We start from the raw sequence: 13,841 nt of genomic DNA, 5'->3' as shown, positions 1-13,841 counted from the left end.
GTCTTAAGCCCTGTGGACTTCCAGCTCTGTTCTTTGAGAGAAAGACTCAATGATGTACACATGTCAAGCTACTTTAATTCAATCGATAAACCAAATGCATTCTGAAGCTTAATTTAAAAAGAATTCTCAGAAATAAGCAAAGTTAAAGTGCATCCATAGAAAAAATAAGTAGTAATTTAAAATTATGTTGAGAGGGTAGTGAAAGATTGAAGCTGTTCAAATCCTACACCTCAAAGTTCTATGGAGTCCTCTATTGATGTTTGTCACAATGAAAGTTTTCCAAGCTCAAATTTTATATTTCCATGTATAATATTATGCATGTTTTAACCATAAATTTTATACCAGTTTTCCTGAATAAAAATCCATTTTATCTCAGCCTTTCACAGAATCAGTATTAATCAGCTTTTCTGATTTTGCCTTTCATCATTTACCACTGCTATCAACTATTGATTTGACAGATTTTTGCAGTATCTACTGATGGTCTACAATTACATGTGAAGATTCAACTCAGATTTTACTATCTCCTCCCAGTACTTTATATTATTTGAATATTGCTATTGGCTAACTCTGTACTCATATCCAATTGTTAAATATCAAAATTTTAAAAACATACTTTTAAAAATTCTGATGAGTTCTGCTTTTGGGTTTCTTCATATCCAATAATTATTCCCATCAACATTATCCACTAATGTTTAGAGCAGTGTGGTAATATACATGCTGAAATACTCTAATTAACAGGTGTACTCTAATTAACAGGTGTGACACTTTTGCCCTCAGGCACTTTCTTATGCCCTATTACCTGTTCTGTTTAACATTATCAGGGAATTGCCCATTGCCTGTGGCCCATGACAACTGATTTTTGCCTGGGCTTGCCCAATGTGAAATGCAGCAGGGTATCAGAGGATGAAGGATCAGAGGTCATTTCTCTTTTCTTTCTGTCTAGCAGATTCTTGTCATTGCTGCCTGTTTTCTTAATAACTAGGAGATTGCTAAGCAAATCTCTGTGATGACAGCTTTTGCCTGGTGGGCATGTCCTCTGGGCTCCAGTAATATCATTATGTCTGTTGCCTAAGCTGTTCCATCATCTATTAAACTGATTATTTATTCCCTTTGAATCCCCTCTATTTTGAATACTTGGAGAAAGACAGTAGCATGATATCACTTACATGTGAAATCTGAAAAAAGAATGACACAAACTCATTTACAAAACAGAAACAGACTCACAGACTTAGAGAGCAAACTTATGGCTACCAGGAGGGAAGGTGGGGTTATATTAGGAGTTTGGGATTGATGCACACACTGCTGTATTTAAAACGGATAGCCAACAAGGAGCTAAAAAAACAAACAAAAATACTTCAAGTCGTTTGTTTCATCCTGGATGTAATCCCATTCAAACAATTTACATTAAGAAATCCTCATTAGAATATTAATTCATACATTTTTCCTGAGGAAAAGAGCAAATTTAAATGGACAAATTAGTCAAATAGAATGATCCATAACATCTCAATCAGTTGAGATTGTTTAGCCTCCAGAAGAATAGGAAAATGGGTGATATTAACTGGCTCAATCATGTGAAATATTAAAGAGGAGGACAACAGTCAGCTGTTATTAATCTCAATACAGAGATGGAATAAGAAAGAAGACACACAAAGTGTTTCAAAATGGGCAAACAGCTGCTAGCAAAATAAACAAATTTAGAAAGATTTGTAACTGAAAACTAGAATACCCAATAGGCTAAGGCCCTATACAAACATATACCAGAAACAGTTTCCCCTTATGGCAGTTGGAAACATATTTATTCTGAAGGCATATCACAGTAATGAAAGCTATGGTGAAAAATATCATTTAATAACAGACTTATAGCTAATTTAGGGGGGTTACATTAACACATAAACTTGGGGACATACAATTTTAATGCTTTAAATGATCTAGAGAACATAAAATCCAAATTGTCCACATTATTAACAAAATTAAGTAAGTTGAAATTTTTAAAAGTTAGGTAATCTGAAGTTTATAATGTGTAAACAGAAGTCAAATATTTGCCTCTTAATTCTTTACTTATTCCACTGTTTCCAAAGAGGTTATACACAAGGTGGTTTTCATTGGCACACTGTAAAAGCTTTGTGTTTATTGAATATTTGGTTGAAAAAAATAGTGGCTATATACTTATTTACTTTAGATTTAGATAATGCAATGACTAGTCCATTGTATCACAAATACTGTAACTTAGTAAAATTTCTTATTCCAACTCTCCTTAGATATAAGGTGAAAATTGTGGATGAAACCACAGTCATTAGAAGACAGTGTATAGAAACATAAGTAAAACTAAACATACTGAATTGTGTTAAATGAACATGGTAGGTCATTCCTGTTTATCTGGAGAGCCAGCTAACTAGGACCAGTAGCTATTCCCTTTTCTTAGTAAGTCAGGTAGCTTTCCTCCAGTCTAAGGGAATTGATAGCTTTTTCCTCTGTGGCAGAAAATTTTGTCACTCACCTCTCATTCATCTCAAATTCTTCAAATTCTGGCAGCTAGATTTTTCTTGACAACTCCAGAAATAACTAAAAGCTTAGTGCCAAGAAATTCTCTCTTTTAAAAAAATTGGATTATAATTGCTTTGCAATGTTGTATTAATTTCTACTATACAACAAAGTGAATCACCTATATATATATATGTATGATTCATATATCTGCTGCTTCTTGGACCTTTCTCCCCACCCCCCATGCTATCCATCTAGGTCATTACAGAGCACTGAACTGAGCTCCCTTTACTATACAGCAGGTTCCCACTAGCTATCTATTTTACATGTGGTAATTATATATATATATATATATATATATATATATATATATATATACACACATATATATATGTATGGCTTCCCTGATGGCTCAGCAGTAAAAGAATCTGCCTGCCAATGCATGAGATGCAAGTTCAATCGTTCAATCCTTGGGTTGCGAAGATCCCCTGGAGGAAGAAATGGCAAGCCACTCCAATATTCTTGCCTGGGAAACCCCATGGACAGAGGAGCCTGGTGGGCTACAGTCCATGGAGTCACAAAGAATTGGACAGAACTTAGCATCTAAACAACAACAAGCAAAGTGTGTCTATGTCAGTCCTAATCCCCAAATTCACCCACTCTCCCCTCCCTACCCTGTGTCCACATGTCCATTCTCTATGTCTGCATCTCTATTCCTGCCCTGCAAATTGGTTCATCCATCTGCTTAATTTTCTGACAGACAAGGTTGCTTTCTTGCCTTGCCCATAAGCAAGAAGAATAATGGTATGAAGAGAGAACCTCTTCCACTGAATGCATGCCTCTTTGAGATGACTATGGGTTGGAGAATCTGTACCTTCTATTACTTAATCTTGGTCCCAAAGTTTTCCCAACAAAGCCCATTTCTCAAGTCAAACTGTATGATATTAAGTCATCTGACTTTATATACATGACATCATTTTAAGCTAAATTACAGTAGAGGTACTGTGCACATGTATTACACATAAAAATGCATGCTGAGGCTTTGTAATGCTAACAGTTAGAAATCATTTCATTTTGAAGCAAGGACACTTATGGAGTCCCAGTATATGCTAATGTGTGGACTTGTAGTCTCAAAGGTGATCAATATTGTGCAACTGAGAATTGATGGTAAAGGATTTTCCAGTAGTTGAGTAGTTCAAGAACAAATTTGACCACACAGGAGAGTCGATATACCATTAGAAAAAGAGAAAACTAAAGTTTAAGAAAGACTAGATCTTCTTAGTAAGTTAGTAAGAGACTTAATATTTACACTGGAAATATAATACAAGAATAGTATGATCATAGAAATGAAGCAAATGGAAAATTACAACCAAAAGATAAGGACAAAGAGCAAATCTTCCCTGAAGCTAAATCAACACTTCTCTTAATCTGAGGGGTTTAATATACTCCTGACTGGTATCACAGGTTCCCTTGTCTTTATAATATAAGTATACCTATACAGGTGGTAAAGAACATTGGATATTTATTATGGCTAGATTCCAGAGTCAGGAATTTGGAAGGTCATTATAAGGGGTTTGAGTTAATTGACACATTGTTTCCCGAAATATTGTCCACAAGACACTTACACCAGAATCACTTGGGAATTGTTACAATGTCTCTTACTTCATCCTCCTAACCCACTAAATCAAGCAGGATTCCGGGAGTGGGTCTTGGTGATCTGCATTACTTATAGACTTCTCAGGTGACTCTTATGTGTAATACTGGAGAAACTTAGACCTAAGCAGATGCTATTGATTGGACAGTTGACTAAAGAGAAGGTTATATTTCAAAAGAAAGGTATGAGATATCTATCACAGATATCCTTAAATATAGGATTTAAAAAATCTGCTCCAAGTAGATAAGCATAGCTATGCCTTGAGGTGACCTTCAGTTCTGAGATTCTTTTTTTTTTTCCCCTTCTAAAATAGGATTAATCACCTCTCACTGAGTGGGTGTTAGTTCTAAGTATTTCAATTATTTTCCCTTTCCACATAATTTTGTTTATGAGTCATCAAAGCTAAGCAGTTTTAAATACAATTTGCACATGTGCTAATAAATGATCCTCATGTATGTACATCTTTGATTTGAACCCAAGTTGTATTTTATTTTTAAAATGATCATGCAAGGTATCTAATTATTTGATAAAAGCACAAATAGGTCCCAGTGCAGCCCAAGCCTGTCTCCCTGTTGTTTGGACTTTATCTTCTGACCACATTATTCAAGATATATTTCTTGTTAATTACATATATTTCAAAGGGATTAGGTATTCAGAGCTTTAGTACCCTGAGCATTTTGGTGGCTTTCTCGTACACCTGACTAGCTGGTTTATCTAAAAAATAATTTTAAAATGAATCCTGAGGAAATTTTTGCAGAATAAGAGAATCTCAGAGACTAGAAAAACAGGGGAAAAAAAAAAAAAAAGCACCAATTATGGCAGAAAATGCATTGACTAATTCTAGGCTTACTTTTTTAAAATATATATATATATATATATATTTTTTTTTTCCCCTAAACTCATGATCTATCACGTCAACTTATAAAAATAATAAAAAACCAATATCCTTCCAGGGGGAGAATTCTACAAAGATTATCCAGTTTGCTTTAGTACAAAGGCTCTGAGGCAGAACACCTATGGCTGCTTCCTATTTCAACCTTAGTATGATATACTCTGTTTTCAGACAAGATTAATCCCACTCATGATCTTGGTTATTGAGATAAAAGTTGTTAAGGAGAAAAGTTATTGTAATGTAATGTCCTTCAAGAAAAATAGGAACAATTTGAAGTCAGACTGAAAACACAGAGACTTTTATGACAGTTGTAAACCCTTAGAATTTTGCACTAAGAATTAGAAAGCTATATTCATATTTTCGTTGGTTTTTTGAGAAGAAACAATAAGCCCATATTCTTAATGCAGGCTGCTCAAAAATGTTTTTCTTAATATTCTCTAGTGATTCTGATCCTTAGATGATGACAAAGGAACTGGCTATCACCAGAAATGAGACAGAATGGCAAGGAGAGAATAATCTTGTATCAAAATATCTTCTCATATTTTGGTTGAAATGAGACATTTTTATTCATTAGTTGAGAGAGCCCTCTTTTGAAGTGTACGATGTATTGTTTGCTCATTCGGATTTGACAGCACCTTGGTCAGTTACTGAAGGAATCCAATTTCATTTCAAATCCATGCAACATACAATTTTAATCATTTCCTTTTCTGTCTGTGGATTCTAAGAACGTAATCTCTTCTGTTGGTGCATTCAGATTTTTTATGTATTCTAGAAGAAGCTTCACTTTTGATATGTGTGATAGATTGAATTTCTGGCCATCCATGTCCCTACTACATAAATTGATATATATTACCTTCCTGTTCACTTTGGGTTTTACATTTTATGCCTTCTTAATTGGGTTTGGAACACTGTCCCCTACTTTCACAATCACACACATATACAAACACACAACTGCATATATTTGGTTTGCTTCTGACTCAAAAAATGTTATTCACATGTCCTAAAAGTTTTAACCACTCCAGTGTTCTTGCCTGGAGAATCCCAGGGACGGCAGAGCCTGGTGGGCTGCCATCTATGGGGTCACATAGAGTCTGACACAACTGAAGTGACTTAGCAGTAGTAGCAGTAAAGTTTTAAACTAGGTGTCATCAGAAAAAAACTTTTCCAAGTCATTATACATTTGGTATAGAAAACATGGCCTAACATTGAGATTGGTCTGAAGAAAATAGTTATTTAGGAGGAGTGATGACAGAAAATAAATCAGATATGAATAATGTAAAACTTAATATTGCATTTGAATTTTAGATATACTTTTATTCTTAGAAAAATATTTGGCTATACTTTGCATTATTTATGAGCATACACATAATGGTATTTATAAATTTGAGTGATTATATGATGAAGATATTAAGGCCACAGCCAAGTGTGTAATGATCATTTCTGTGATATTAGGCAATAAGAATCTTTATGTTGTACTTTACCACCTGTAACATATGGGGTTTCATAATAATATAAATTTTCCATAGTTGGTGTAAGGAATATTTTGTTATGTATAGAGTGTTCAGAGAAGTTTCTGATGCTTAATAAATGCTCATGTGTTAGCTCTTATTTTGTTTTTTTAAATGATTAAAGCATAGTGTCATGGTACTATTTGTATATATCAAAAACATGTGTGTAAAATAAATAGCTAATGGGAAGTTGCTTTTTAACACAGGGTTCTGTATATTACAGCCTGGTGCTCTGTGATGACCTGGAGGGATGGGGTGGGAGAGAGGCTAAGAAGGAGGGCTTATGTATGCTTAAGGAGAGGTTATATGTATGCTTACAGCTGATTGTACAAAAGAAACCAAAACAACATTGTAAAGAAATTATCCTCCAATTGAAAAAAAAAAAAAGTGTGTGCAAAAATCCTAATCTCCATAACCAAGAAATGTAAACTTGTTTGCCAATAGGGTTTTTGTATATATATCAGGTGAAGAAGTCATACCAGATTTCAGTTCGCTTCAGTCAGTCGGTCATGTCCAGCTCTTTGCAACCACATGGACTGCAGCATGTCAGGCTTTCCTGTCCATCACCAACTGCAGGAGCTTACTCAAGCTCATGTCCATTGAATCAGTGATGCCATCCAACCATCTCATCCTCTGTCATCCCCTTGCCCTCCCACCTTCAATCTCTCCCAGCATCAGGGTCTTTTAAAATGAGTCAGTTCTTTGCAGCAGATGGCCAAAATATTGGCATTTCAGCTTCAGCATCAGTCCTTCCAATGAATATTCAGGACTGATTTCCTTTAGTATGGACTAGTTGGATATCCTTGCAGTTCAAGGGATTCTCAAGAGTCTTCTCCAACACCAAAGTTCAAAAGCATCAATTCTTTGGTGCTCGGCTTTCTTTTTTATTATTATTATTTTTTTTTTTAAATTTTATTTTATTTTTAAACTTTACATAATTGTATTAGTTTTGACAAATATCAAAATGAATCCACCACAGGTATACATGTGTTCCCCATCCTGAACCCTCCTCCCTCCTCCCTCCCCATACCATCCCTCTGGGTCGTCCCAGTGCACTAGCCCCAAGCATCCAGTATCGTGGATCGAACCTGGACTGGCAACTCGTTTCTTACATGATATTTTACATGTTACAATGTCATTCTCCCAAATCTTCCCACCCTCTCCCTCTCCCACAGAGTCCATAAGACTGTTCTAGGTGCTCGGCTTTCTTTTTTTTTTTTCCTTTAGAATTATTTTATTAAATCATAAATGTACAACAGCTTCTTAACTCTACACACGCACTTAATCGGCTTTCTTTATAGTCCAACTCTCACATCCATGCATGACTACTGGAAAACCATAGCTCTGATTAGATGGACCTTTGTTAGCAAAGCAATGTCTCTGCTTTTTAGTATGCTGTCTGGTCAGTCATAGCTTTTCTTCCAAGGAGCAAGCATCTTTTAATTTCATGGCTGCAGTAACCATTTGCAGTGATTTTGGAGCCCAAGAAAAATAAAGTCTATAACTGTTTCCATTGTTTCCCCATCTATTTGTCATGAAGTGATGGGACCAGATGCCATGATCTTAGCGTTCTGAAGGTTGACTTTTAAGCCAACTTTTCACTCTCCTCTTTTACTTTCATCAAAAGGCTCTTTAGTTCTTCTTTGCTTTCTGCCATAAGGGTGGTGTCATCTGCATATCTGAGGTTATTGATATTCCTTCCAGCAATCTTAATTCCAGCTTTGTGCTTCATCCAGCCCAGCATTTCTCATGATGTACTCTGCATAGAAGTTTAAAAAGCAGGGTAAAAATATAGAGCGTTGACATACTCCTTTCCTGATTTGGAACCAGCCTGTTATCCCCTGCCAAGTTCTAACTGTTGCTTCTTGATCTGCATATAGATTTCTCAGGAGGCAGGTCAGGTGGTCTGGTATCCCATCTCTTGAATAATTTTTCACAGTTTGTTGTGATCCACACAAAGGCTTTGGCATAGTCAATAAAACAGAAGTAGATTTTTTTTTGGAGCCCTCTTCCTTTTTTGATGATCCAATGGATGTTGGCAATGTGATCTCTGGTTCTTCTGACTTTTCTAAATCCAGCTTGAACATCTGGAAGCTCATGGTTCACGTAATGTTGAAGCCTGGCTTGGAGAATTTTGAGCATTACTTTACTAGCTTTTGAGATGAGTGCAATGGTGTGGTAGTCTGAACAATATTTGGTACTGTCTTTCTTTGGGATTGGAATGCAAACTGACCTTTTCTAGCCCTCTAGCCACTGCTGAGTTTTCCAAATTTGCTGGCATATACAGTAGAGCACTTACAGTATCATCCTTGTAGCTCAACTGGAATTCTATCACCTCCACTAACATTGTTCATATTGATGCTTCCTAAGACCCACTTGTGGAGAAGGCAATGGCAACCCACTCCAGTACTCTTGCCTGGAAAATCCCATGGATGGAAGAGCCTCATAGGCTGCAGTCCATGGGGTTGCTAAAAGTCAGGCATGACTGAGGGATTTCACTTTCACTTTTCACTTTCATGCATTGGAGAAGGAAATGGCAACCCACTCCAGTATTCTTGCCTGGAGAATCCCAGGGACAGAGGAGCCTGGTGGGCTGCCATCTATGGGGTCACACAGAGTTGGATACGGCTGAAGTGACTTGGCAGCAGCAGCAGCAAGGCCCATACAGGTTGTCTGGTTCTAGGTGAATGATCACACCACCATGGACATCTGGGTCATTAAGATCTGTTTTTTAGAGTTCTTCTGAGTATTGTTGCCACCTCTTCTTAATATCTTCTGCTTCTCTTTGATTAAGAGTGGTATAAATCCAGTATGACTGGTATCCTTATAAAAAGAGAGGAAGACACACAGACACAGAAAGTGCGAATGCCATGTGATGACAGAGACAGAGAATGGAGTGATGAATTTACAAGCCAAGAAACACCAAGTTTTACTGGTAGGAGTGGATCATGGAACAGATTCTCTCTAGGTACTTTCAGAAGAAACCAGCTCTTCTAACACCTTGATGTCAGACTTCTAACTTCCAGAACTGTGAGGTTCCCTCCTCCAGGGGATCTTCCCAACCCAGGGATTGAACCCAGGTCTCACACATTGCAGGTGGATTCTTTATAGTCTAAGCCATGAGGGAAGCCCAAGAATACTGGAGGGGGTAGCATATCCCTTCTCCAGGGGATCATTCTGACGCAGGAACAAAACTGCGGTCTCCAGCATTGCAGGCAGATTGTTTACAATGTTGTATTAGTTTCTACTGTGCAGCAAAGTGAATCAGCTATCCATATCATACATCCTCTCATTTTTGGATTTCCTTCCCATTCAGGTCACCGCAGAGCACTAAGTAGAGTTCTTTGTGCTATACATTAGGTTCTATCATATATGTAGTGTCATTAGTGTGTGTCAGTCCCAATCTCCCAATTCATCCCACTTCTCCCTTCCTCCCTTGATAGCCATACATTTGCTTTCTATGTCTGTTTCTCTATTTCTTCTGTGCAAATAAGATTGTCTACACAAATTTTTTTTCAGATTCCACATGTATGTGTTAACATATGATATTTGTTTTTCTCCTTATGACTTACTTCATTCTGTATTACATTTTTTCATAAGTAATTTCTCCAGTTTAGTAATGCTTTTAGAATTTGGAAAGAGTAGATGAGTTTATGAATGGGAGTAAAAACTTTTGCCCAGAATAAAAATCATTTAGGGCAGGTAATTTGCAAGCAATTTAGATTACTCCTTTCTACAACACCCATTATCTTCTCCAGGTTTTGCATACAATTGCTTCAGTCTTTTATAAGTATTGTTAAGATTCTAAATTTTGAATAATTATATATCCTTTACCCTTCCTTATCAGTTTAAAAAGTTGTGCCTTTAGTTTTGTTAACTCATACTTATTCTACAAGCTTGAAATTTTTATTCAAATAAGCTGGAGAAACTCATATAAAGATTTGTCTAATTATATCTAGAAATTAGAGGGAGAAGTGTTAGATGATGGAAATAATTGTGAGCTCTACTAAACCAATAAGTTACATTACTTTGGAGTTTTGTTTAAAGTGAAATCTTGTCCAGGTTGCTCTTTTTCCATCAACATGTTAGTATTTTGTTTCTTAGTTTTAGCTGAGACTAGATATAGTAGGTATCATCACTGCTTTAACTACTAAATTGATTAATTCCATGTTAATTTCCTTTCTCTATGTGAAAACATTCATTTTATTTCATGTTAATTTTGCTCTTTGGGAAACTTAAAGTTTTTGCAGAGAAATTCTATTCAGCACACTGTATTCATGTCCTTCCATGTCACATAGGTACATGAACACACACAAACACACACACACATCCTCAACAATCAGAGAAATCTTTGTTGTGCAGGTATTGTGCTATGCCTATGTTATATGAAAATAAATTGGGCTCAATTGGGTTTTTACATTTGCAACAAGATATTATCCATTTTTAAAATACATCAGTCTAATCACAATTTGTTATCAGAATCTTAACTATAGTAAATGTACAGGATGGAAAATATGTTGGAATAAAATTGGTAAATAAAATTAAGTCAATTTTAAGGCAACTTTGACTTATTAATACCCCTTACATTTAGGCTCATTAGAGTTTTCAGTACAAATGGTAAAAATTCAAGCAGTAATATATTTATACAGTCATGAATAAATTTCAGTTTTTATGAGAGAAATCAATGTTATCTTTTAGATTTTAAGCTTCTCTCTATGATTTCAAAATGTCAGCAGTTCTTTAGACCTTAATTTTTTGTGAACTTGTAGATTTCCATTGTGTCCTTATGATGTCAAAATAATTGGTGAAATATTCCTTTAAAAAGAAACAGGACTTGTTATAGTCAGTTCCAATTATTTGGAACTTATTATGAAAGAAATATTCAAGCTATTTCTCACTTTTCACATTATAGCAATCTTTCACAAAAGTAAACATAGTTATCAAATAAATATATTCAATAGGTATGGTCTCTGTACTTGTTACCCCTGAGATTGGTATTGAGAATGCAGTCTTCTTTAATGGTCAGCTACTTGTAAAGAACTCCCACAGCTTTCTCAGGGAGATTTGAATCAATCTCCCAGAAAGAGCAAAGGTATTCAAGAGCATTGATAGCCTTTCAAGAGCCCTAGCATTCTTTACAGGTGTGTGTGAATAGGGTGGCAAGTCATGGCCAAATAGGCAGAAAATGGAATGTCTTTTTTCCCCTAACTCTGGATACTTTCAACACCCATAGAAATCCCCTCAAACAAATCTGTAAATATGATAAAGATTATGCACTTGACAGAACATTTCTGGGAAGGACCAGTTTCATAATCTGCAGAACCACATGCTAAAGGAAAATTCAGTGCCTCTTGTTCAAAAATTATGAAGAGTCTGAAGAATGTTATCAACGGCAGAATCTTAAAACAACTTTTGGAGCCTATGACACTGTACAAAGCTCAGGTCCATGAAGTCAAAACACCTGATTTGGGGTTGTTCTCAAGGACTCTGAAGGGGTGAATCAAATGGCCACCACAGTGACTCTAATCTTTTATGTTTATACCATTTTCACCTTCCTGCCCATAAGAGTAGGAAAAGTGTTTCACTGGTCCCTATTTCTAACAGTGTTTTCTAAGACCGTCAATGCTATGAGCAGATCCCTTCTTCAATCTCCATCGGAGAAGAAATCTCAGTTTTCTTACAAAGATGAACTTAATTCTTTTTCATTTTAGAGCTGAATCTTAATCAACAAAATAAATAGTCTACATTTAATCAGAACTTTATATGTGCTGGGTACTGTTCAGTGGTTTTACATGTATTAGCTCATTTAACCTTCAAAACTAATAGAAATTACATTATCCTCAATTGACAGATGGTGAAAGAGAGGTGAAGAGGCAGGGCAGTAAGCTGTTCCTGATTAGCCATATCGGACCTGGCAGAGCCTGGGTGCAAGTCAAGACATGGCACATCCAGAAGCTGCCCTCTTAACTATGAGGTTATTCTTGTATTGACAAACGATGCATTTTTGTCTTTGTTTTGTTAACTGTTTTATTGATGTGGGGTCATGTACAGAAAAAGTACACATCCTCCCAAGCGGAGAGCTTGATGGGTTACACAAACTGTCCCGCAGCCCGACAGCCCCCTGCAGAAGTTCTCCCAGTTGCTAATCACTGTGCTCTCCATAGGTAAACTCTATTCCAAAGTTTAACCCATAACTATACTTACCTGTTGTTTAAATTTATATAAATGAAACCACTCAGTATGAGCTGTGTATTTGACATTTCTTTCAATGTTATGCTTGTGAGATTTATCCATGGTGTGGGTGTAGCAATAGTTAAATCATTTTTATTGCAATGTAAACACGCCACCACCATGTTTTACTGTCTGAGCCACCAGGGAAGCCCCTAGTACTAAATTTATATATTTAATTTACTGTTAAGCGTCTATGTTGTTTCCAATTGTTTTTCTATTATGAGTGATTCTGCTATAAATACCTATGTATACATGTTTTGTTGCCCTGGGAGTGAAATTGTTGAGTGACAAGTTATACTTATGTCTGTTTTCAGTATATACTGCCCAAAGGACTTACAAAGTTTTTATAACAGTTTACACCTATCAGTAGTCACTTTTTTATATTTTTTTTTATTTATTAAGTATGTATACTATTCCTAGTTTTTACTTTGTATTCCCTTCATGAATACTAAGTTTGAAGATATTTTCAAATGTTTATTAACCACTTGAAAAGCATCATTTGTGATCTCCTTGTTCATGGTTTTGTACTTTTTTTTAGCTAGTTGTCTTATTTAGTTATTTGCCTTATTGAACCTGTATTCATTATAAATAAGTCATCTCTTAGCTATAAATTTTATAGCTATCCTTCCTCACTCTGTGGTGACTGCTTATTACTATTTTCTATTAGTGAACAGAAACTCTTAATTTAATGTATTCAAATTAATTATTTTCTGTTTAGAGGCTTGTGTAAATTCTTTAAAAGTCTGTTGCTCAAGTTAATGAAGGAATTCTCACATATATTCTTTAAATTTTGTTTGTTTGTTTAACTTTTTACATTTCTGAAAGTGAAAGTCACTCAGTCATGTCTGACTCTTTGTGACCCCATGGACTATATAGTCCCTGGAATTCTCCAGGCCAGAATACTGGAGTGGGGAGCCTTTCCCTTTCGACCTGGATCGAATCCAGGTCTCCTGTATTGCAGGTGGATTCTTTACCATCTGAACCACAGGGGAAGTTCAAGAATATTGGAGTGGGGAGCCTATCCCTTCTCCACGGGATCTTCTCAACCCAGGAATCAAACCTGGGTCTCCGGCAT

This window comes from Bos taurus, chromosome 12 (genome assembly GCF_002263795.3).
Source record: "Bos taurus isolate L1 Dominette 01449 registration number 42190680 breed Hereford chromosome 12, ARS-UCD2.0, whole genome shotgun sequence".
Classification (NCBI taxonomy): Eukaryota; Metazoa; Chordata; class Mammalia; order Artiodactyla; family Bovidae; genus Bos; species Bos taurus.
The sequence above is the reverse complement of the archived record's forward strand: the minus strand, read 5'-3'. Positions refer to the sequence as shown.